Source organism: Mesocricetus auratus, unplaced genomic scaffold (assembly GCF_017639785.1).
Source record: "Mesocricetus auratus isolate SY011 unplaced genomic scaffold, BCM_Maur_2.0 Super-Scaffold_100026, whole genome shotgun sequence".
NCBI lineage: Eukaryota > Metazoa > Chordata > Mammalia > Rodentia > Cricetidae > Mesocricetus > Mesocricetus auratus.
Window position 1 is genome coordinate 15,753,538 of NW_024429207.1, and position 23,784 is coordinate 15,777,321.

The 23,784-nt window shown below is 39.2% G+C and overlaps 1 protein-coding gene across 3 annotated transcripts in view; it reads left to right on the plus strand.

Moving 5' to 3' along the window:
* Nucleotides 1–13,191: 13,191 nt before the first annotated feature.
* The window catches only part of Dlc1 (DLC1 Rho GTPase activating protein), a 359,377-nt gene continuing 348,784 nt past the window's right edge, over nucleotides 13,192–23,784 (plus strand). For 2 of the 3 annotated variants that reach the window (XM_040731981.1, XM_040731983.1), the window contains exon 1: nucleotides 13,826–14,151. The gene's annotated coding sequence lies outside the window, so the exon portion shown is untranslated. Of the gene's footprint in view, nucleotides 13,343–13,825; nucleotides 14,152–23,784 lie in introns of those variants that run through there. The other variant, XM_040731982.1, reaches the window with a different exon arrangement.

Sequence of the window (23,784 nt, forward strand, 5' to 3'; positions counted from 1 at the left end):
CTGTGCTGATACTGTCCCAGTCCCAAGATGAGCTTTTCCGTTAAAACTTTGTCCCATTACTTTAAAGTGACTCACCACAAAAAGCAACTGTGCTAGTTTCGATAAGAAGAGTGGTGTGAAATAGTCAGCATTCCACTGTAATCGTTTTCATAGTTTATTATGCTCCAGAGGAAAGCAAATATCAATCAGTGGGAATCAGTGTAGCCACTCATAGTCTTATACAATGATGTACTAAATTGATTAAATCTTACAACTATAAAGTGCATTACAGAGTTACAACTTCTTATTGGAGCTATGGAGAACAGAAGTATATCATAGCTACAAAAAGCAGCTACAGAAACAACCATGAAACACGGTCCCAAAACACAACAAGAAACCACAGCCACAAAACAGCTACAAAACAGTTACAAAGCACATAGACAAACATAAGCACAAAATCACAGTCAAAAGCAGAGCTATAAAACATAGTAAAAAATATGACTACAAAATACAGGTACAAAAAAAGAATTCTCAGACTGGTATAACTCAGCAGTTAAAGCACTTCCCACACAACTTGTGAATCCTCAGAACCCAGAGAAATCCTGAGTGGGCATCAGCAACTCCAGCCTTATCAAAGGCAGAGGTAGGGGATTGTCCCTATCTAGCAAGCTGGCTACAGAGACTATCTGTTAGTGACTTGTGGATTTGAGTGACCATGCCTCAAAGGATAAAGTGGAAAAGCTATTCTATCAAGCAAGATTACTGATGTCAACCTCGTGCCTCCACAGGCATCTCTTGTGCACCCCTCCACACACACATATGTTCTCACACATGTGGGTATGTATATGTGTGTGTATGTGTGTATGTGTATATGTATGTGTACATATATGTATATGTACATCCATCATATACATATACACATAGAAAGAAAAAGACATGGTCGTTGATTTGTTAGTGGTGAGATAGAGTTTTTAACTTTCTTGAATCATTTCCTTAGTCTAAAAATAAAGGAAAGACCTTGTCTAGCATGAGTTTTTGTTCATACTTTCTGAAAAATTGCAGAGAATCTTTTCACCCTTTGATGTGTTTAAAATAGAAGCTTAAAGACGCAGACATATGCCATCTTATTAATTGCATCACTCCCAGATTTTATGGTTCCTTCTTGTACTACATTGGCTTCTTTACAAGAAGGATGTTAATCATTTGGAAGGTTTTCCATAAAATTCCCTCATCTCCAACAATATGCAATAATGATGTGTTTTCCAAAAATACAGAAACATTGCAACAGCGTTTTGAATGTTCTGAGGTCATTTTTGAAATGCAGATGGCATAGTACTTTACAGTTGCAAAGGACTTAAAGAGAGAGGACTGAAGGTTCTCTACATCCATGCTGTATCTCCTCATCCCTGTGCAAACACCTCAGCTCTAAAACCCACGGGACCAGATCACTGCACACAGTTAGACCATGGTTTTTAAAACAGAAGTTCCATGGTAGAGTAGAAAGATCCTGTGATGTAAAACAAAGTCACATGAGCTAACTCTGGCATCATAAAAGAAGGCAAGAGAGCAATTGCTGGATCCTTGGCATATAACAGAGATGTGCCAATTACATGACAAATCCAAAGAAGTGTGTTATTTAGTTGTTCATTCTCCCTTTGTTGGAAGACAATCCAAAAACAGAGTCTTGTGAGAGGAATTCAGAGCACTTGTGAGGAACCCCAGGCAAACAAGACAAGAATCTTGTGACCTCAGTTTCTTTAAAAACATTGATGGTTCTTGTAATGTCTTTTTGGGCTCCTCCTAGGTGTATAAAATAGGATTATATTTGCTTCAGATTACCTATTACAAGTGGGTGTTGTTATTTGTTTATATTCCTCTATGAAGACACAAGTTTTTGAGATGTATGGCTTCCCTACCTCACAGCTTGTTCATTGATTGTACACTTTTCTCATGTGATTCTTGATTCTCAGAGTATAAACTGTCTGATGCTCTGAATAAAGTTGCCTATTGCATGAGACTTTAGTCTGTTCATTTTTAGGCTCCATTCTCCAGGGTTTTACCATATTTAGAGTGGTAAGCACCCCTTCACTGATAAGACACACATCTTTTACCCTCTATTCTGAGCCACATTCAAGCAAGGTTTTCAATTCTGTGATCCAGCTCTATGTGTACAACCTTATATTCCACACGTGGCCTTGTCATTGCTCTGGGTGGAACCTGTTTTCCCTGCTCAATACAGGCACACTTTCCAGTCTTCCTTGATAGAAAGCAGATATAACCCTCATTCATACATCACAGTCTATAGCTTCCTCCACCTGGAATTATGGGTATAAAAGGAAGAAGATGCTTGTTACCATTCTCTGTTGCTGATGGCACTGGTGGTAAAAACAAATCTCTTTTCTCCAAAACTAAGCTATAAACTACCTGAGGGTCACAATCACACCTGTCATCTGTGAGCAAGCTAGAGCATGGGTATAGGGATATAGTCACAGTCCAAAAAATTCTTCCCGACAGTGATATGATTCTGTACTTTTATCAACAAGCAAATATCTGGTGGCATTAGAACCCCCCAAAACTGGATAAAATGCAAAATAATCAAAAGTTATCTTAATCACACAGGCAGTGTCATACATATCAATTATCTTAGGGTTCCATTTGCTGTAAAAAGACATCATGACCATGGCAACTCTTACAAGGGAAAGCATTAACTTGGGGCTGACTTATAGTTTTGGAAGCTTAGTTCATTATCATTCTTGTGGGGAGCATGGCAGCACAGCACGTAGGCAGTCGGAGTGTAGAGGAGTTTCTGAGAGCTGTACATCCTCCTTTCAGGCAGCAGGCAGAGAGAGGGAGACAGAGACAGTGACAGAGACCCAAAGAGGGAGAAATAGAGAGACAGAGACAGAGACAGAGATGCTGGGTCTAATGTGGGATTTTGAAACCTAAAAGCACACCCCCCAATGACACAGTTCCTCTAACATGGCCACACCTACTCCAGGAAGGCCACATCTCCTAATCCTTTTCAACAGCTCCACTCCCTGGTGACTAAGCATTCAAAGATATGGGCCTATGGGGGCTATTCTCTTTCAAATCACCCACCACCCCAATGAAAAATTTACCATTAAGTATCTATACATCATTCAGCTTAACATAATAATCTTTGGTATTTGTATCATGATACCTAAACTCCTTTGGTCAATACATGGAACTTCAAATAAACTCTATCCTTTTATTATTGGTGTATTGTGTTCTTGCTGTGGGAAATTTAGAAACTTTACACAGCGCATTATCACCAAGAATCTACTAGAGATTACTACAGTGGCCTATTTTCCAGTATTTCTAGTGATTTTTTTAAATCTCTCCCTCCCTCCCTCTCTCTCTCTCTCTCTCTCTCTCTCTCTCTCTCTCTCTCTCTCTCTCTCTCTCTATCTGTGTGTGTGTGTGTGTGTGTGTGTGTGTGTGTAAACAGGCACACAAGTAAGAGTATACACACAGGGCACACACATCTCAGGTGTCGGTCCTTTCCTTTAACCATGTTGCTTTGCAGTGCTTTTATTTTTTTTCTTCATACCAATTAGTAGTCTAATATAAGCACTACTAATGGTACTTGGCATTTCAACTACTACTGAGTCCTCCAAATTTACCTAACAATTATTCTACAAATTATTTCCAAATTTTTCATGAGGCTGTGCCCGTATCAGAAAGGACTTTATGTGTGGCTCATAAAGAACCGGCCACTAAAGTAATTGTTTTTTCTATTCACTTTTTGAGCCTTACAGTTTATATTGAGAGGTTTTAGGTAGCTGTAAAGAAGAATTTGGGGACAGGCTGAGTGCAGTCATTTTGAAATGGTGGGAGGAGGCCTGACAATGTAGAAATTTAGCAAAGAGGACAACAGTAAGGCACAGAGATTTCGTGTTTAGGAGACTGTGCTCTGATGGTCCACGTACTCCATCCCCAGGACAAACATTGATGTTAGCTGAGCATTCCAGCCTCTGTTCCTTGCCCATTCAATGCGTACATAGTTGATTCTCCCTGCTGGGACTGAAGACAGGTTTAAGCAGTCATTCCGTATAGCCCTCGGAGAAGTGACTATCCGAATATGAGAAATTACAGACCCATGTGGACTCAGTGCTGGCTTCCTCACTCTAGATCTTAAAATGAATTCAAATTCTAAAGGAAAGAAGCAGAGAAAGAAGGGCACTAGACATTGGTCATCTTTAAAGTCACCTTCCCCCATTATTTTGCCATTCTTTTTTTTTTTTAACCCTTTTTCTTTTCAGTAAGCAACCCTAGGGAGAGGCACCAGATGGGGGAAGCTTTCTATGGATTGTAAAGAAGCTTTTTCCAGCTCTAATTCAGCCAAATAAACTCAAGACACAGATTAAAGAGTCTCAACGAAATGTCATTGAGAGGGCTGGACTTCTGTTCTGAGACCAGGAAACTTTCATAGGTCCTGAGCAGGAAAATTCACCACGCACTAGCTGAGTGCCTGCCCAAATCACATACGATGTTGAAAGGTAACAGACTCTGTTTCAAAAGGTGGAAGAAATAAGTACTGGTTGTTTGGCTTTGTAATATATGATAGGCTTTTAAGTGTGCAGAATGTTTTGAATTATCTTAATTCGAGACCCCTGAGCCGAGCATCTCTCCTCTCTTCATCACCTGCCTCACTAACATTAGAATGAAGGATAAAATTTTAGCCCTAGCCCAGTTGACCTTCCTCTGGGTATTTAGTAATAAAGCAGATATAGTCAATCAAACTCCATCATTATTATCTCTAGCATTCTTACTACAACTGCTGATAAGCATTGCACTGCTGGAGCCATACTTTAATTGTGACTTTGTAGAAAATGCTCAATTTGTTTGTGCAGACAGCTACAACAAAATGCTGCATGGTGAATTGCATGACAAGACATTTATTGTTCACAAATGCGAAGGTTAGAAACTCCAAGGTTAAAACTCTGCACTATCTGAAATGATAAAGAATCTACCCACCTTCTCACTGTTATTACATAGCAAAGGAGAGTCCTGGGTAGGGGAGGGGGTCTCTTCCCTTCTTATCGGGAGACAGATACTATCATGGAGGCCTCACCTTTCTGACTACATTTTAAACTAGTTATCTCTCATAGGCACCATTTAGACACTGTATTGCATGGTTAGCTATGGCTTCAACATACGAATTTCGGAGGAGACACAATTCATTCCATAGCAAATGCCAAACTATTTATGTAAAGCATTTTAATATCAAGTAAGCTATGCATTCTGTGACTTCAATATTAAGTGTTCTGATAGTTTAGATCCGTAACTAGATTTTGTTTGTATTTTAAAATCTTGATAGAACGCACTCTTCCTTTTCTTTATTAAAATGTGAGCATTAATGCAAAACTGGGGCAGCATGTCATCTGATTTACTGCATTCTAGTTCAAGTGTTGACAGAACTCTTGAGACAACCTGCCAGGTTCTGTTAGGTCACACCCAGAGCTTCACAGCCTAAGACAGATGCAAGCTGAAGTCTTGACTCATAGGCATGTGGTCTGGCTCAACTCTCTTCTACGTGTGTCTGGAAAGACCCACCCACATAAGCTCTTACACATATGCACACACATATGCACGCACAGAGCCAAGAATCACAAAAGCGTCTTCAGAGAAAGAAGTCAAAAGCCAGAAATGGAATTTCTTGTGCTACAAATTTCCCCCCATCCCTTAGAGAAGCGACTTGGTATTTCCTTTGTGGTTTGCATTTCAAGAATGTCTTCAACTCAGCAGTAAATTTCTTTCTGCATTATCTCATAACTCTATTGCCTCTTAAAACTGGGCATATTAATAGATGTTCTCTGGACTTTAGAAGTTTGGTAGACAAATGCCATAGATGACTGGGAGACATGACATGGGAAAAAAGAAAGCATATACCAGTCAGCAACAATAAGGCTGTGCAGTATCTCTGCCTTTACTTTTTCCATTGTTCACTCAGCTTCAGTAATGACTTGCTTGTCTTACAAGCACCAGAATAGCATCACAGCTGCTCAGCTGGTGTATAAGCAGATAAGCCCCATATTTGAACTATTCCAACTCTCATCCTCCATAGATAACACTCATCAAAACGACCAATCCTCCCAGTCTAAAGACAAACAGGAAAGGACCTAATCAATTTGATGCTAAAGTGTGATTTACTGACATTGTCCCATCATCCCATTGCCACTAACCTGCTGTTAGGAATGCAATGACAAGAGGAAGGATTTGAATTTGCAGCCAGAAAGATGTGAGCCCTTTTCTTTCACATGACAATAATGAATATTTACAATGGAGTCAAAGCTGCTGCCTTCCATTTGGTTTGTGGGAATCAGGAAGGTCACCTTTTTTTTTTTCAGGACAGGTGCTTCTTCTTGCTTCCTTCCACAGTGTAGCTCTCTCAGCTGCAGGAAATAATCTCCCTTCTTAATCCAAGAGCTCAGACTTTGCTACGGAATGCACCTGCGGCAATTCTCCATTGCAGCATCCTTGTGCATGAGTTACATTTGATTGCAAATCAAATAATGTGTGAGAAGAAGACAAAGGCAGTGGCTAAATATGTTTTGGATCATCCAAGAAGCCATTTACCTCAAAGCAGATGTTAGGGTTATGACTTATGGCAACAGGGATTTGAGAAGAAATCTTAAAATGATCTTTACCTAAAATGGAAAATAAAGCGATTTCAAATGTCATGAATATCTAAATATTTATAAAGGAGCCAGGTTATAAGATGGTTGTAGCAACTGTCTTTAGAATCCCTCACAACACTGCATCTTGCTCATGAGTGCTCCACACTATTGCAGGTGAATTGACCTTTTTTTTTCTAGCCAGAGCTTGAATACAATATCTTGCAGATAATAAGTCTACTTAACCAAGTTTGTTTTAAGACAAATGTGTCTTCTGATTCTCTTGACTCTATTTCTTGATGTATCTTGAACATTCTTTGGTTTTATTCTCTCTTGTTGAACTCTATCATCCTGGTTATTGGCTTCCATCAAGAAGAGAAGGCATTTTACATACAATCTACAAGGATTTTTGAGCTTATGTAGTGGGAATAAAACAATCTTTGGAGAACTTCAGTGTTTTCAGAATAACTTCAGGACAATCCAAGAGCTCATCATCCAGATATTCAGTGGGCCTGTCACTCGTTGACTTTACATGTGCCTTTTTTTGTAACATGATTTCTAATTGGTGTTAATAATAAAAGCCTGGAATCAGATATAGGGGAAAATGCTGAGAGATCAGAGAGAAGAAAGAGCAAGCCAAAGCCACCTTTACCTCACTAACTTCCCACCGGAAAAGAGACTGAGTTCCTGTTTCTTCCCACCTATATTCCTTTTCCCACCCAGCCATCTTACTTCCTGTCTGTCTGTACAGACCTCCAGACCTCTATGGTTAGCTAGTGTCAAGCTCCTCCCTCTGATGGTCAGACAAGCTTTATTTGTACAAACAAGTTATCACCACAGTTTTTGTCTCAACTTTTAAACTTGTCATTAATTAAATTTATTCATTTGTTTTACATCTCTTATTATGATTAATTAAATTTACTCATTTATTTTATGTGCCAACCACAGTTCCTCACCCTCCTCTCCTCTCATCCCTTCCCCTGCCTCCCTTCTGCCCACCTAAAATCTGCTCCCCTGTTTCTGTTCAGAAAGGGGCAGGCCTCCCATGGATATCGACAAAGCAAAGCAAGGCATATCAGGTTGAAGGAAGACTAAGCTCCTCCTATTGTATTAAGGCTGGGAATGGCAATTCAATGTGAGAAAGCCTGCAAAAGTATTAGGGACAGCCCCTCCCTGCTCCCATTGCTAGGCTTCCCACAAGTAGACAAAGTTACACAACTGTCACACATATGTAGAGGACCTAGATTGGTCCCATGCAGGCTCCCTGGTGCTTGACCCAGACCCTGTGAGCACATATGAGCCCAGGTTAGTTGTTTCTGTGGATTTCCTTGTAATGTCCTTGAACCCCCTGGTTCTTACAATTCTCCCTCCCTCTCTTCAGCAGGATTCCCTGAGCTCTGCCCAATGTTTGGCGATAGGTCTCTACAATTGTTTCCATCACTGACTGGATGAGGGCGGTCTGATGTTTTGTCCTAAACTTTAAAGTCAAATATCTGTGTCTGTGATAGTTCATACCTTTTACCCAAAACCCAAAATATTATTTTAACTCATTAAAAACTCGAGGCTCACTACTGCCCTAAATAAAATAGCTACTGTGTTTCTGTGATTCATTCTTCTACAGAAGAACTTAGCAACTATAATCAACACTGTGTTTTGGCCCCCTGGTAGCAAGTAGAGGAAATTCTGTTTCATTCCACAATAGGATTATTTTGATAGTGAAATTCTACCTCCCAGCAAAGAAATTCATTGAAGCCAAGGGTCCTCTAAATTCATCCTCCTATTTATATGTAATGGATGCTCTTGTCTACGCACATGAGCACAGTGGTAGAAACTAAACAGTTCCTCAGATAATTGATCCATAACATCATAAGACAAAATAGAATTTTTTAAATTTTCTTTATTTTTTTGACATATGAGAATTTCATACATGCATGTAAAGTGTTATAATTATTTCCATTCCCATTGCCTCCCTGCAAATTATTTCCCTATGCTTATCACCACCTTTCCATCCTGATTCCATCTCCTCTTCTTTAAAAATGGGGGTCAAGAGATGCATTCATCTACGTTTATAAAGCTATGACTTGGGCGTAGTTTAATACTATGTTTAGTATTAGGTGGTGTTAGGTTCTTCGCTAGGGGCTATGACATAGCCAGCCACAGGACTTTGATCCACTTAAAACAGTACCAGATCCGAGTTCCATCTCGTAGTGCAGTACTCAAATCCAACCAGAAAGTGGTTGATTACTCTTCGAACATTCATGCCACTATTGTGTTCGTGGGCCTATCTTGTCAGGCCAGTCCTGATAGTAGCTTGCAGAATTTGTAGCTGGGTGAGACTACTGATGACTTTTCTCCCCTGTGGCATGCATATTATTTTTAAGCACTAAGAAAGCTAGCTAGTAGTTGATGCTTTAAGGTCAGTGCAAGCTTAGTTTCTCCACATCCTATGAATCAAGTATATATGTGGTGTCTTCAGCTATAATTTTACCATTAAGTTCTGTATGATAACCAGAGCAATGGCAATAGCCTATAATGCTTCAAGGAGGAGTCTATCAGATCCTACTGATCAACAACTTATAAAGAAGTAACCCCTACTTCCCAAAGGGCTTTTATGACATCTACGTGTAGAATTATAGCCCCATTCCCAGTATATGCTAAGCCCTTTTAACTTGTTTTACGTATGCAAATCTATATAATTCGGGAACTTCTATAGTAGAGGGTCTCCACAAGTGTTATCCCCTCCCCATATTCCCTCCTTTACCGTGCCCTACCACACCCACCCCATTTAATCCTTTCTGTGTCATTGTTCTCTTTCCCCCACTGGATTCTACCCCAATCCCAGAGATCTCCTATGGCCCTTTACTAAAGCCCTGACTTTTATGGGCACTCTAATGTGAACACACAATTATCTAAAGATTAAAAGCTAGCATCCACTTGTGGAAAAGAACATCCAACATTTGTGTTTATGGGTCTGGGTTACTTCACTTGGAATAATTATTTCCAAGTCCATCCATTTAACTGTAAATTTCATTTTTATTTATAGCTGAATAATATTCCATTGTGTGAATAAGACATTTTCATTATCCATTTATCAGTTGATTAGCAGCTAGGCTGTTTCCACTGCCTGGATATCATTAATGGAGCAGCAGTGAATATTTATAAATAAGCATTTCTATAGTTATTATAGTACAGTAGGACATAAGAGTCCTGTGGGAATATGCCTAGGAATGGTATAACTGCATAATGTGGTCGGTCTGTCTTTAGCTTTTTGAGGAACATCCATGCTGATTTTCTTAGTAATTTCACCGGTTTTCAATCCTAGCAAGGATGAATCTGAAAAGAATTATGCTCAGTGAAAGAAGTCAGAAACTGTGTACATGTGAGTTCCTGTACCTAACCTTCTCAGTAAACATAAATTGATCTGAAGTAACGGAGAGCAAAATCAGTGCTTGACTGAAAGAAAGGACACAAAAAAGAAGCCCAAGGGAAGCATGACAAGCAGCCTTGAAGAAACAGCTCGTGGCAGTGATCTGCCCCATCATGACAGGGAAGCAGAGGCAAAAGGAAGGTGAAGCAGTAGGTTCCATCGCATCTGTAGTCAAGAAGCAGAGAGCGATGTGCACAGGATTCCTGGCACTCAGATCACTCTCCCTCCATAGACAGTCCAGAATAGCCTGCCCAGGGGATGTTCCACCCTCAACTGAGATGGCTCTTTCCCCATCAGTTATTATAAGGTAACACCCCAAAGGCATGCCCAGAGGTTCAAGTCCTAGGTAACTGGAGGTTCTGTCAAGGTGACAACACTGACTTTTCATACTTGGGATCTTGCGTTGTCATAGTGGTTAGCTGTAGAGCCAGATGTGGTCCTGATAGTCTGTTTCCCAGTTTTAATAGTCTCTTTGCCTTCTCTTACAACTAATCTAATAGAGAGAGAACTGAGCAAACTTTTGGGTGAGTAGTGTTTAGATTTGTAAACAGAAAAGGGAACAGATGTTTTAAACCTCTTCTTTAAGTCCAACACACAGTTACCAAGTCCTTAGGAAGTTAGCTCATTGTGTTCATGTTTGCAAACATCTTCATGAGAATGTAAGTTCTGTGAGTTGTTTAGAGTCTGGCAACTAAAGATAAAAATTAATATGATTAAGTATCTGATAAGCAATGCTTCTAACACAGAGAGAATAAGAGTAGTTTGTTAAGAGAAGTCAGTGTACAATAGAAACTTACTGACGGGAATGTGGAAACAACCAGGGCATCCCACTGATGCCTTGGAGCAGGGGTGGGTAGTGTTTTCCAAATGTGCAGATACAGGCGATCACATCCTTGAAATGATGGAATCTATGAGGAGTCTGGCTAGCAAGCACCAGTGTGGTTCTCTGGAGGCACTGAGCAACCAGGATGTACCATAGTTGGAGTAGAGGCAGAGACAAGTGAAGAAAGATATTCTATCTATTCTCATCTTACTCTTCTCTGGGATTTTCCTTAGAGAAGCAAATACAAACAGATGCACATGTAAGCCATATCCTGTTCTCCAATTTGTGAGTTGTGTGGAATCTGGCTATGTTTGAAGAAGAGCTAAAACACAGAAAATTTAAGGAGTCTTCCCAGTTTTGCACAATGATTAGTGGACGTCAAGGGAGGCAGTTAATGCAGATAAAGTAAAGCACAGAACTGAGAGGAACTGGGCTCCAGTGTAGGCTTGGCCACTTTCCATCACTTGCCTGGGAGAAAATTATTTCCTAGTACTTTATCTGCAAAACAAAAGTACAAAGAATATGGGGAAGCACAGTGACAGTGGAAGAATTTGAATACGAGGATAAATGGATTTTAAATAATGAATGAATGATGGATAGATGGGATGGGACTATAGCTCACGAGTAGAGGGTTTTCCTAGTGGGAAGTCCTCAATTCAACACTTAGTACAAGAAAGAAGTGTGTGTGTGGGCGGGGGGATATATGAGCAGACTTCTGTCTGTGCATGATTGAAGATTTAATTTAGATAATATAAATAATCATATTTTTAACTACTACAGTTTTAAGGCTTCCAGGCAGCATATTTAATGTGGGGAATAAACACCTAAGGTGAGTTCATTCTTCCCGTGTAGCTCTATTTTGTGTATGTGTGTGGGTGCGTGAGCGTTTGTGTTTATTTGTGTACATGTTCCAGGACAACCTTTGTATCATTGTTCTAGTTCCATTTTTCTTTTTCAGTCACACTCTCTGGTGGGACTCAAACTCACTAAGTAGGGCTAGCCAGTGAGCGCCAGGAACCCACACTGTCTCTGCCTCACCTATGCTGAAGTTATGAGTGCCCTTCTAACTATTTTTAGATGGGTTCAGGATATTGCACTCAGGTCCCCGGGTCACTTTAATGACTGAGCTATCTCCACAGCCCCTTTCTTTCTTGTTGACATGGTCTTTCTATGTAGAACAAGCTGACCTTGGACTTCTGGTCTGTGTCCCAAGCATTGTGATTCCAGACCTTTGCCCACCATGATAAGCCTTGCTAATCTATTTATATTAGAGTGCATCTCATTTTTTAGCTTTTGAGTGGCTTAAGTCTCCCTTGTATTTTCCATTATTTTTTTAGATATTTCAGTCTTCCTGGAAAGAAAGATATAGTATCTGTGGCATCATACCTCATTAAGTCATTGCTTGTGTAGTGTTTTCAGGGAGAAATAAAATATGGCCATGATGATATTGGAGGATCTGGATGCATTTGTAAAACCTAAGGTCACCTGAGAATATACATGTGAAAACTCACTTAAATTTCACAGAAAAGGACAGATGTTGGGACATGCAGGCTTAATAATTCTTGTATCTCATTATGTGATGTTATACTTATTTGTTGCTTGGACACACGAAATAGTCTTGCACATCGCCTGACTGACAAGCTAAAAATGTGCAATCCTCCCGTAGACCCAATAATTCCATTCATCTAATCACTAATCGGAGGAAAAAAAAAAAGAACTGGTTAAGTTACCAAGAGCTATGGAATGAACCCTTTGAATACAACTAAAGTGAGAGCACGGAATCCTAACCACTAGACCACCAGGGAAACTATGAATGGAACTAAAGAGGAAGGGAAAGATTACAGAGCAGTTTCAACCAAACAAGATAAATGGAGAGATGCTGTTTCCTGTTCATCTGGTGTAAACAAGGAAGCTGTCCCACTGGCCTGGGCACAACCTACATGTCCCAAGGCCACAGTCCTTTCTTCCCTTGCATTTTCCCTACGGGAGAATTCTTCATCATAAAAGAAAGAAACTCGGTATGAATTCTTTCCAGAAATGATTTGAGATTCGCGTTTGTGACATCTTATTATAAGACGAGCTAACATCTATTATTAATTGATGCACTAATTAAAGCCATACTCGCAGTTTCCATTAGCTTATTCCCTAAGTTCTCCAGAGTTGGCTGTCTGGTTTTAATCAAAACCAAATGGTAGTCCAAGCTCCCAGTGTGGAGCAAGCTAGGAGGAAGTCATTCAGTTGGAGGCACCAAAGCAGAAAAGATAAACAGATGAGAGTTCACAAACTGTGTGTCTGCAGAAGGATGCGCACTCTGCTAGCCACTTTAGCGATGTGATTGGGGGACTCGGCCGTGCAGGAGGACTCATCGCAAGTGTTTAATGTCAGCACAACTCCAACATGATCAAGATGGAGTCTGCCTTCTGCCTTTCCAGCCGTGGCTGTCTGTAACTGGAGGATCCCGACTGTAGACTGTAGGTAAGGCCACATGTGCTGAAACACAAACCACTGTGTTCTGAGAAGATTTCTGGGGATGGAAGGGAAGAGGAAAACACTCTATCTCCAAGATTCTCGGGATTTTATGTACAGATTTTCTCAAGTCCAGGATGTAAAGTTTGTCATTTTTTAAAGGTTCTAAACTTTAGAAGAATTACGGTATTAAAAACTCCGAATTCTTCTAACTGTCCTAAAAAAAACTTTTGAAATGAGAGTTAACAGAAGTGTTTTGATCCCCATTTAACACAGTGGAAAGGCTGTGGAAGGGAGAAATGCGATTTCTTTCTTCCTTGTTTTCCACGAGCCTTGTGGGATAGGAAGGAGTCTAGGACTTTCTGACGCTAGCTAATCATCTCAAGAGCTTTGACAAACTCACTTCAGTCCTGTGTAAAATCAGAGCTTCAACGCCCAGGCAGCTCTGCTCTGCCCCTCCCCTCAGCTTCGTGCAGGCTTTCTCACATGCAAACTTCTCAGAGGCAGGAAATACTTTGCAGGCAATCTGGGCCTGGTTGTGGAGGCCCCTCTCGCAAAACATCAGTCTGCATTTAGAAGACAGAAGTCACTAGGAACGCCTTGACGGGATCCGGCTTTAGCTGAGGCTCCCTCCAGCTGCAGAGGGTGTTTTTGTTAGAATCACCCACTGCCTGCGTAAGGAGAACTGCTTAGAATAGAGCTGTGACCTCAGCCACGAAATGTGAACTTAGATTTGGGGGACGCTAACGGGACGGACTCCTCTCCTACCCTGGCTGGAACAGCATCATGTCTTGGCAGCACAGAAACTCCAGGTCCAGGTAAGAGGCTGAGACTGTCATCTAGGAGGCAGAGCGGGAATCCTTGGCATCTTCAGCCAGCTGTTGACTGCTTTCAGAGCCGAGTCCAGAAAGCAGAAGGGGAAAATGTTTAATCCAGAGAAAGCTGTGAGTCAAGTCTTTTCAGTAAAATGTCATTTCTAAAATATGTTCCACATAGCTTGAATCTCTTTCCCCTTATAGAAATGTTTCATTTTGATTTCTTTTTATTCCTAACTTAGTGACCAAGCCATTTATAACGTTCTGCGTTGCCGATAAGTAGCACAGCTCGAGGTCAATGAATCTGCTCACGTTGAAGTGTGAAACTTTAGGGAACCCTTCCTCCTCTGTGTTTTCCCAACAAAAAGAGTACAAAACAACTAATAATTTGTTTCTTAATAACGAGCCTTCAAAGAATATCCTGTGTCTTCTAGAAAACTGTGAAGATCAAATTCTTTAACATTGCTCCCAACTAGTTTCAACTGCATATCCAGTTACTAATTAATTAATAGAAGTAATGACATGCAAATTTACCAATTATTTCTGTCTTTACATATTTAATGTCACTTTTGGAATTTAAATGTCAAAATCGGGTTTTGTTTACATTAAGCTTGAATCGCTGCTCAGATCTTAGGTTGTTACTCTCTGTGGGTAACCAAAGCCATCTGAATGGCAGTGTAACCCTGTCAGTCACGTGAAAACTTAAAAGTGACCATACATTCATCCTTCATGTCATCATGAAATCATTATCACCACACTTCAGTCTCCTAAATTGTCTTAATGGTTCAATGTGTGACCCATGGGTAAATAATTGTAGCAAGGATTGAAATAACGTAGAGTTATAATAACAAACATGATGTTACATTTCTGAATATTTAGAAGGAAATTACTTTGAAAACTTGTGTGGAAGGACAGTATGTAAAGAGAAAAAAAATCATGCCTATCTCTAAATCTCTGAAACAAACACAAAAGGAACTAAGTGAAAGATGGAGAGCAGTTTTGACAGCTGGACCCTAAGAAATCAATAAAGGTTTTAATCATAAACTTTTATAAAGTACAATTGACCTTTTGCTGTGTTAGCTAACTTAATTCCTAATTTCAGGCTAGAGTGATTTATATTTATGCCTTGACATTGTCACTAATAATTTAAGCTTTGTTAAGGCATTTAAAAAATGAGAAAAACACATTGTAATATGTTAGAAGTGAAATTCTAGGACTTAGGAGTATAGATCAGTGGTGGGGAGTGGTTTACCATGTGCAAGGCCCTGGGTTCAATTCACAGCACCAAGAAGGAAAAGGAATTTTGGCATATCTAAATTACTTAATAAAATAGCTGAGTAGAATGATAGGAATGATAGGAAAAGAATGGTCATTCAATATCACTATCTCTGGTATGTTAGAGATCAAGGAAGCTGAGGAATAACCTTCAGAACTATCCTGTCCAAAGTCATACTGCTGCCTAGTAGAGGAGATGGCAGGGAAACCATAGTCTCCTGCCTTATGTATTATGGTCATTATTCCACAGACCTTACTCTTAAAAAATAACTATGCGCAGCAAAGTATGATCTTGCCCATCCGATTGGAGGCTACTTTTCAGAAAGGGGATTGGAATTCTTCTTTTTAAAAATTCCAATTAGTTAATTAACAGTATTTCTCAATGGCTAAGATTTCTTAAAAGGATGCATTATGCTTTCATCTCAGACTTTAAAGTAGTGACTTGCTTATATGACTATTGTGGTAAATCTTATTCTTATGCCAAGCAAGTCAATCCATATGCTATAATGATACTCATTTAAGAATAGCATTTCTTTCAAGAAAATGACCTAATGAGAAACTTGTTCATTTCGTATTCTTATATTTTATATTTGAAGAGCATAATTAAAAAGTTATCCGCACCAATGACTTCTAGAAGAAATTTTACAATCCTTACTCCATTATAATTGTCTCAAGACTCTCATGAACCTTTCTATTATCTCAGTTAAATATCGCACTACAGCTTATTTCCAGTTCTAAGTGCCAATATCTATACGTCCATAAGAAAATGTAAGTGTGCATTCTATAACTTGTTTCTAACCTTTGCTCTCTATGTCTACTCCAAGACTTTAGTACAATGGTTCTCAGCCTTCCTAATTCTGCAGCACTTGAATAAAGTTCTCCACATTGTGGTGACCCCCAACCACAAAATCATTCTTGTTGCTACCATTGTGCATTATAATGTAAATATCTAATATGCCACCTCAGAGGGGTCATGTCACACAGGATGAGAACCACTGTTCTAGTAGTATAATACATGCCTCTTTTACATTATGTGACAGCTGACCAGTGCAGCATCAAATGGGAAGAGTGGCTAATTCCTCTACACCATACATCCCTTCTGGCAACATATATGTGCTGAAGCAGTGTGCTTTGCTAGAGAAAGCTTTCCCCATGAAACTAATATGTTCTGTTTCTAATGGGTGTCCTTTCCTTAGAGTGGTGGCTCTCAACCTTCCTAATGCTGCGACCCTTTAACACAGTTCCTCATCTTGTGGTAGCCTCCAATCATAAAACTATTTAATTGCTACTTCATAGCTGTACTTTTGCTGCTGTTATGAAGCATAATGTAAATATGTTAGATACTTATATTAAATATAAAGATGTGATATGCAGGATATCTAATCCCTGTGAAACGGCCGTGGAACCCCCAAAGGTGTTGAGACCCACAGGTTGAGAACCACTGCCTTCAAATAAATGTCATGGTGCTGTTGTACTTTTAGTTTGGGGGTTTCCTAATATTAACACCTACAATGTCAAAAACTTTCTCCCACAGCCATCGCAGCTCATTACAATAGCCTGGGTACCTTACTGCATGGTCACTAACGTCTAATGAACAGAGAATATTGCATATTTTTGTGTTCTGAAGAACCCTCCCATTTACAGAAAGCAAGCTGCCTTAGCACTTTGCAGACCTGTCCTTATCATATTTTTCTGCCAGTTCCTAAAGTAAGCTTAATTTTATTTACTGATAAGTAGATTCCTGGGCTTAAAACTAGTCTGAAATGGGTCATTTCTGAGATGTCTTATGTTTTTTATTTGTTTCTTCCTTAAAAGTGTAAAAACAGGCATTGTCTTGCAATGAGAAAACTCTTTTTATAACATTTTTAATATAGGAAGGTTTCAGGTAATAAGTGACCCATAGTTGACTCATAGGGTTTTGTTTTTAGCATAATGATCACCATTTCTGACTGTGGACAACTCTAACTCTTTTGGCTTTCAGGCATTTTTACCCACCAGATTATTCCTTCTGTAGCTCAGGAGAAGGGTCCCATCCCATTTACTTGTAATACCCTATGATCTCTGCTTTCCCTGAAATTCTTTGGGTTCCATATTTCATTTCCTCATCCCCCTCCTAGTCTAGCTGGATTGCAGAGTTAAGTTTACAATTTTGAGCAAAAACTAAATGAGAAAAAAAGAGTAAATATGAACAGCTATACAAAGGAGTAGTTCCTTAAAGCCAAAATGTTAAAGTAATCAAGCCTCAAATAAACGTCCCTCTTGATCAGCCATGAGGTATTATGGTACTGTCCATATTCTCTTATTGAAGCCTATCAGCTTAAGAGTTTTGAGAAGGACATGGACTTAGTTTTTTAAAAAAATTTACAAAATGAAGGCAAACTGTAGACATTGAAATCTGGCTTAAGGAGGTTGTTTTTACTCAATAGATTAAGTACTTGCATACATAACCTTGAAAATAATTGACAGGGAAGCAAATGCAAGGGCAAATTTTTAGCTACGAAGCAATACAGGAAGCCGAGGGATGAATGAGGAGTGGTAAGGACAGCAGCAGTTGGTTGCATGTTTCAGGCAGTTCCACTGGATGAAATCTCAAAGTGTTTTAGCAACACAATCCAGGTAAGTCAAAGAGAAATTGGAACTCCTAATAGCAGTGGCATAAAGGAGGAAGATAAGAGAGCATGTTTAGGGACTTTATTTCATTCTCAGCAACTAAAAATTATCTGAAACACAATAAGAATTGCCAATACCTGTTTGTCAGTAAGTTATGGAATGAATTGGGAACAAAGGGCAGAGAAGAGAAAAACAGGGTTGCAGAATGTTAATGTGTGAGAGTTGGACTTTTTTTACCCTATTCCCTGGACATCCTGAAATGTTAATGTGTGAGAGTTGGACTTTTACCCTATTCCCTGGACATCCTGAAATGATAGAGTAATACTTGTTAAAGGGGAAGAAAAATAAGTGGTTGGCAGGAGTCATCAGAAGTTGAGGCCAGAGGTTAACAACACTCTTATAAGAGGACATAACAATTCATTAAGAACCAGAGGCACAGGCTTCCACAAATAGTTTGAAACGAAAACTTGTGTGAGGCCAGCATGAGGGGAGCGAGTGGCTTTTCCAGTTTCCACAGGGCAGGATGCTGACAGAATCATAAAAGATTCAGAACACTAACTCTGACTCCATCTCTACCACTCGATGCTCCTGGATTTGAGTCACCATGACTCACATTTTGATCTAACACATCCATATTGAAATAACATGAGCTGGCAAGGGGTCATTCTAGTTCATACTCATCTATGATTCTGCAGCTGGAGGAATCCTCATGAAATCATCTCCTCCTCCTTCTCTCCCCTCATCAGCATCACTTTGCATCTAGTGGGTGCATGAAATATGCCTTAGGTTAAGTGTTCTATATATTCTTTTTTTTTGGCTTTTCAAGACAAGGTTTCTCTGTGTCACTTTGTAGACCAGGTTGGCCTCTAAATCACAGAGATCATCCTGCCTCTGCCTCCCGAGTTCTGGGATTAAAGCTGTGTACTAATTACCACCACCTGGTTCTATTTATTCCTTTAAATCATGTGACATTGAGTCATTATTACTTTCCTATCATTTTTTATGACTCTCATTGTAGATACAGGGAAACCAAGAGTCAAATGATTTAAGGAAGAAGTGAAATCTTCAAGGGAAAAGTATGCATTAATAGATATCTTGGGTGGGTAGGGATGGGAGTAGGGGCTGGAGGGTGGGAGGAATCTGCCTACTGAAATATTGCTTAATGTTGAGCTACTTAGTTCTCTCAATGTTTCTCTTTACAAAACTGAATGATGACAGTGATTTTTGTAGGGTATTTGTATTGTTACTAAAATAAAACACCAAGTGGAGTACCTCATCCATTTTATATGTCTGGTAAATGGAACCTTTTCTTATAATTACTATTATTCTTATCATCAAAAGTTTCTAGTGTCTATAATATTACATTGGTATCTAGAAAACCATCTGACAAACTGACAAAAATTGGCTCAAATGTGTATTCATAAGTAGATAACTGAGATGGAATTATAATGCTACACATAATAAACAAAAGTTGAAATCTAAAGTGTTGGCCCCTGAAAGGATACTGGGCTGACAGGCAGCGATTAATTCCCATGAATTTCTTCTTGATTTCAGCGAAGGTTTTGCCTAAGGAAGAGCTAAAGGTTTGGTTTCCTGTTGTCACCTGGTTATCTAAGCACCTGTGTCAATGGTGCTGTATGCACGGTATCTCTTATTTACATGGAGTGATGGCTATTTCTACTGCAAGAGGGTTCCTAGAAATGATAACCAAGCTAAAAATAAAGTGGCCACTTGAAGCAAAGCCACATCACACTACGATGATGATAAAGCATTATAGCCCATGTCCCTTGTTGGACAGAAATATCTTTTCATAAAGAGGCGAAACCACACGTCACTCACGTATACTAGTCAAGGGTGGGGAAGGGCAAGTTTCCATCACCAAGCTTAACTCTAAGCCTTCCCTAGTACATGAAAAATTCCATATGAAACAAGTTCAGAGTAAAGACAGTGATATGGACACTCTAGAACAGTGATTCTCAATCTTCCTAACACTGTGACCCTTTAATATATTCCCTCGTGTTGTGATGATCCCCAACCATAAAATTATTTCATTGCTACTTCATAAATGTAATTTTGCTACTGTTGTGGATCATAATGTAAAAATATCTGATATGCAACCCCAGAAGTGACCACAACCCACAGGTTGAGCACCACTGTTCTAGAAAAAGGACTCGTGTTAAGTTACCATCCATTAGTAAGTTCATTTTCAAAACTCAACTAAGGCACAATGTGCTTCTAAATATTTACATAGGAAGGAAAATGCATGGAAAGCACTAAAATGTAAGAGTCTAGGAAGTATCGCTTCCACAAATCCTATTGTCCCACGTGACTGTTAATTCTGGGATCTCTTAGAAGCTACATGCTCCCAGAACTGCCTTTATGATAGCAGAGAAAATATTATGAAATGTTCCAAAATTTCCTCAAATTACATGTGGGATGTTTACAAAAAATGTTAGGGGAGTCTGCAAAATTGGCTGCCCTGAGCTCTAAAGTGGGTCTGAGGCAAATGCTGCCAGGTCTCGCCTCCTCCCTGCAAGGAAATTAGAGCCTGCTCAGGAGCCTGAAGGTAAAAGCAGGGCACTTCAAACATAAGAGCTTCTGCTTTGCACTGACCTGGTCTTTTCCCATGAGTGGGCTTCTAGTCGACTGAAAGGGTTAATTTTGAAATTCCCCTAGTTCCTGGAGTAAATCTATTCTAAGAGCAAAGGATATGAAAAGGCTTTCCAAATCTAGGAGGAGCACCAGAGGGTGCATTAAATAAGTTACCATTGAAGGGCTAGTTAATTGGGTGCCTACTGCATTTTCCTTCCAAAACCCCAAATTAACAGCTATGACGAAGCATCTCTTGGAAACAGTGATGGGCTATTTAATCTCCCATCTTAGTTGGCTTATTTTATAATTTTGCTAAAGTTATGTTTATGAGGCTCTCCGGACATGGACACACGGAAGCCACTTCATTTATAGTGTTTTTAACTTTACGTAGCAATTTCCCAATAAAGAAACAACGAGTTTGTTTCTTACTAATGGAAATGAGGCATAATGAATACACTCTGCATTAAAGTATGTGATAGTAGTTGCCTGCAATTTTCTTGTCATGGGTGATACTCCATGACATTTCCCCCCCTTCTTGGTTGCGTATTCATTGATATTACTGTTGTTCCAGTCGTGTTTATGCAAACATTTCTAGGAGAGGCTATTTCACAGCAGACTTCTGGGTATTCTGAGTCTTACAGTCTTTCCAGCCCCTCTTCAGTAATGTTTCCTGAGCCGTAGATGCAGAAGCTGTAGGGTAGATGTATCTGTTTGGGCTGGGCCCCACGTGATCTGTTGATCTCTGCACTGTGTCCAATTGAGGTTTTCTGTCATGGTACAGCTGCTGAGATCGGAGAGTTAACTCCTCTCAGGAATGAATCCCCTTATAAGTTGTCCAATACTTACCAGTCAGCCTTAAAACATACACACACAAATAACAAATATGGACTCAGCAGGTTGTATTTATATATTTGAGTACACACACATATGTAATAATGCAATCAAATATTATAATCAAATAAAAGAGACTGTCAACTTGAGAGTTGGCTAGACATGGAAAGGAGTTGAGAGAGGAGCTAGGAGGACAAAGGAGGGGGAATTGATATAATTCTATTTCAATTAAAGAAATTTTAAAATAATAATTACATGAAAATACATAGGAAATGAGACTCTGTGAGAGATTAAGACATCCACTTCCACTAAAGAAAGGACATCTTCACAAAATAATATAGACATAAATTTTTGCGTTCTATTATTGACATTATCCCTCTTCTACAACCCAATTCTACCTTTCTCTAACTTTGGATTCAGTAATAAGACGATGTATTAAGAGAGCACTGTTCTTTTACTGGAAATTGGCTGCCTTGTGATTCTCCTAGAAATTCTGCTTACAAATGCACTATTACTTTTGTTGTCTGTTTACTCACATAAAGATTAAAAAATTATCTGCAATTAGTTTTTCCTGAACATAAGCATTTTACCTAAATTGTTTCAGTTTGATCCTGAAAGGCATTCCTCTTTATTTTGTCATGGTAGGTGTGACAAAAGTCACGTATGGATAATTCATGCTCTGATACTTTGGTCAAGAAAATAAATCTCTGTTCACCACACCTATTCATTGTGATGAAGACTTAACTTTGACATTAGTGGCTGTGCACTTGGAGGAGTGATTTAAAGTGCAATTGTGTCTATGTCTAAACAGTTGTCTTCTTGAATTTTCTAATTTGATTAAGAATGTGGAGAGCACGAACTGTCTACAAATGTGACTACCATGTCACCTCCACCCTTCATGCTGGAACTGTGTCTGGCTTGAGCTTGCACAGGTATGCATGCTGTCAGGGCTACTGCAGATTCATGTGTACAACTTCCCTGTGGTGTCTGGACAGCAGTCTTTCCTTAGAGTTGTCCACCACTTCTTGCTCATACTGTCATTCAACCTCTTCTCTGATGACCTCTGAGCCTTGCCAGAAAGTAATGTGTTATTGATGTCCCACTTATGGATGAACACTTCATGGTCTTCAGTCTTTTAGTCTATGAAGCAAGACCAGTTGGTGTTTGCTGTCTTAATGGCAATCTAGTGTTTAAAAAGTGGTTCTCTGATTAGTGTTGAGAATCTTTTAGAATAGTGGTAAGTCATTAGAAATAAGTTTAATACTATGTCCATTTCACAGAATATTAGTATTAGGTTCTCTCCTAGGCCTATGACCTACCTAGGCACAGGTTCTTGGCCCCAGTAGCAGAGCTAGGCATGGGTTTGATCTTCAAGAGTGGTACTTAAATCCAGTTAGAAAGTGATTGGTTACTTCCATTATATTCATGCCATTTTTGCATACCCTACTGGAACAGTACTATTACAACTCACAGGGTGCACAGTAGGGTAAGACTGTTGATGGCTTTTCTCTTATAGTCAAATGCATAACCCTTTTCATTTCTATAAAAGTTAGACAATAGAAATGAAGATTCCATGTCAATAACAGCTTCATTTCTTCATGTTCTATGATTCTCATTAGGTGATGTCTTTAGCAATGTAGTCTTACCATTAAATTCTGGAGGGTAACCAAAAGCAATAGCGATAACCTGAAATATTTTGGAGATCTATGAGAACACACCAGTCAACAACTCCAAAAATAGATAACATATGCCTGCCACTGAGCTTTTTATTTACTAGCCTGTGGTACCTAGGAGGATATTGTCCGTACCCATCTCCCATTATGAGGTAACTCCTTTTAAGCTCTTTTTGTGTATGCACATGTATTCATTTTAGGAAGCTTCAGCAGTAATAGATCTTTTTCTATAGTAAGCAAATAAAATCATAGTCTACATTTGGATTGTTTATTTCTTCTGATATTTACATCCACATTTCTAAAACATAATGGAAATTTATAATATATTGTATTTTTTTATTTTAGAAGGTATCCCTTAATATTTTGCTACAGAAGATAAGGACTTTTCTCTATTTTCCCCAATATATCTGACTCAATTTCTCACAAACCTCATATTTAAAAACAGTTATTTCTAATTTTGTTTGTTTTTTAAGTCAATATTGATTGCTTGTGTTATTGGCACTATGTCAATATACAGATTATCCAGGTAGTGTGTATGATTTCATTTCCTTTCTGACAGAACTGTTATTCCTAGAGTTAATAACTGGTTCCTCTGATAGTCCCTGTAATTCCTGCTATTAATCATTTTCCACCCAAATTGTCTGTCATCTCTAAA